Source organism: Pteronotus mesoamericanus, unplaced genomic scaffold (assembly GCF_021234165.1).
Source record: "Pteronotus mesoamericanus isolate MK-2021 breed Mesoamerican mustached bat unplaced genomic scaffold, CSHL_Meso_final contig_56, whole genome shotgun sequence".
NCBI lineage: Eukaryota > Metazoa > Chordata > Mammalia > Chiroptera > Mormoopidae > Pteronotus > Pteronotus mesoamericanus.
In genome coordinates, this window is record NW_026555201.1 from 33,187,606 (window position 1) to 33,190,107 (window position 2,502).

Here is a 2,502-nt window from a genome sequence, read left to right on the forward strand (position 1 = left end):
TGTTCCCATCATCCCAGACAGATGACTATGCTCTACCTCCTTAGAGGATGTCCGTGAAAGTTGATTTCACTACTTTCCTCAGCAACTTTGAATAATTTCTTATTATTGTTACACACAAACAGCTTTTCTGATTGAACCCAAATCTTTCCTTCTCAACTTAAACCATTTATTTTCCTAGTGCCACCAAAAAAAGAATACTAATTTCTTAGCATCCTTTATATAATAAAAAATTCCATGTTTGAAGGCTTATAACATGAGAGGCAGTAGCATTCAGATTTCATATGTTCAAATTAAACTAATCATCATTTTCACCACTTTCGAATTCTCTGCCCATTTTTTTTTTAAGGAAAAAAAATCACAGAGCTAGGAAAGAGCTTAAAAATCATCCAGCTCCCAGTCCCAGCTCTGTCTGCCAACAAAACTCACGTCCAACCTGATCCATCCCACACCCTTTTGAATAGGGTTTCTCAACCTTGGGCAATTGGCAATTTGAACCAGATAATTCTTTGTGGCAGGAGGCTGTCTTGTGCATTATGAATAGCATCCCTACAATGCACACCAGTGGTTACAACAAAAAATGTCTCCAAATAATGCCAACTATGCCCTGGGGGTCAAAATTGGCTTAGTTGAGACTATATATAGTGGAATATATTTCTTCCCTCTTAGTATGAACCCTCCAGGTGTATTCCAGGGTCAGAACAACCAGGGCTAAGCCCTCCCAGGTCTTGTTTTCCAGTTCCAAGACAGTATCCTCCTGATAACACCTAAGATGTTGCACTTGGCTTTGTCACCTTTCTCCAATAAACCTGATTGCAGAGTAATCAGCCAGCTAGCACTGTGCAGAGCTCTAATGAGAGAAACCAACTGAACCTTTTGTTTTTCTCCCCAGAGCCATAAAGTGCCAGATTAACAATTCTCTTTCAGGGGGCCCATGTTCTCGAGAAACAAGCATGTTCTCTAGCACAAGCTTCCTGGGGGAGTATGTGTAGCAAAGCCCAGTGAAGTTCTTAACACCCCCACCACATCAGCCCCCAGAGTACCACTCTTAGCTCTAAAGGTGCTAAGTGTCCAGAATTTACTATAATTATGTTGTTTAAAATAGCCTTTGAGCATGTTCAGTGCCTTAAATTAGCTTCCACCAGGCTGGACATGTTGCACAATACTAAGCTCTGAGCAAAAGCAATGGTGCTCATGGTTCTGCAAAGCAATTGAAGGATCAGGTCCCTGTTCCAGGGATGCTTGCAGTCCAGTTAGATGGCACCTTGAAGAACAAAAACAAATCAATTGTGCACTATGCCTGGAGTCACGACACTCTCCCTCAATGGCAAGAGTGAAGAATTCTGGTCATCTCACCTACCCAGTTGCCAAGAAGACTACCAGTTAAGAGAACCACTTGGTAGCAGAAACCCAAGGCACAATGCAAATGAAGCCAAGCCCAGCTTCTCCATGCAATGCTCAGATAATATACTTCCTATTGTTGTTATAAATCATTACAATCCTGATTAGTAAGGTACTTTTTACCCTAAGTACCTTACTAATTTCATGCCCCCTTCTTGCCAAGGTGGAGGCATAGGTAGACATACTTTGCCTCCTCACCCAACCACAGGAAGAATCACAACTAACCTAAAAACAAAAAACAGCCATAACTGCCGGAAAATAAAACTGTATGGAAGTCCAACAACCAAGGACTTAAAGAAGCCATATCCATCCAGACTGATAGGAAAGGCAGAGATGGGGAGCTGGGATGGAGAGGATGCAGTGTGATGCCAGAGAGGCAGTGGTGGAAAGGGTTGTCCCACATTCATGTGTGGTGGATAAAAATTGAGGGTTACCTTGGGAGCAAGTGATCCCAGCCCCAGGCCAGATCATGCAGCCCAGGGTTCCAGCACTGGGAAAATAAAGAATCATAATTTCTGGCTGTAAAAACCAGTGGGGGTTGGGGTGGTGGAAGAAACTGATGGTTTCTCAGGGGAATCCGTTTAAAGGGCCTGCATCATCCTAGAACATACACAAACCCAACCACTCTGGGAACCACCAGCAGGACAACAGCTAAAAGGGCACCAGTCACATATGGGAAGGGGATGAAGTGAGTGGAAATGGGGCAAATGCTGAGCAAGCCACCAGAAGCCAGGCAGCAGCACTGTGCCCTCTCTGACCCCTCCCCCACATGTAGAACCACAAAGCAGTGAAGTGGATTGCCCCACCTTCGCAAATACGTAAGACTTGCCCCATACAACTTAATAGGTACGCTAAGACAGGGAGTCAAAGCAGCTCTACCTAATATACAGAAACAAGCACAGGGAGGCTGACTAATTGAGAAGAAAAAAGAAATATGGCCCAAATGAAGGAACAGGAAAAAAAAAACCCACAGAAAAAGAACTAAATGAAATGGAGATAGTCAACCTATTAGATGCAAAGTTCAAAACACTGGTGATTAGGATGCTCAGAGAACTGGTTGAGTACAGCAAGAGCCTAAGGGAAAAAATGAAGGCTACACTAAGT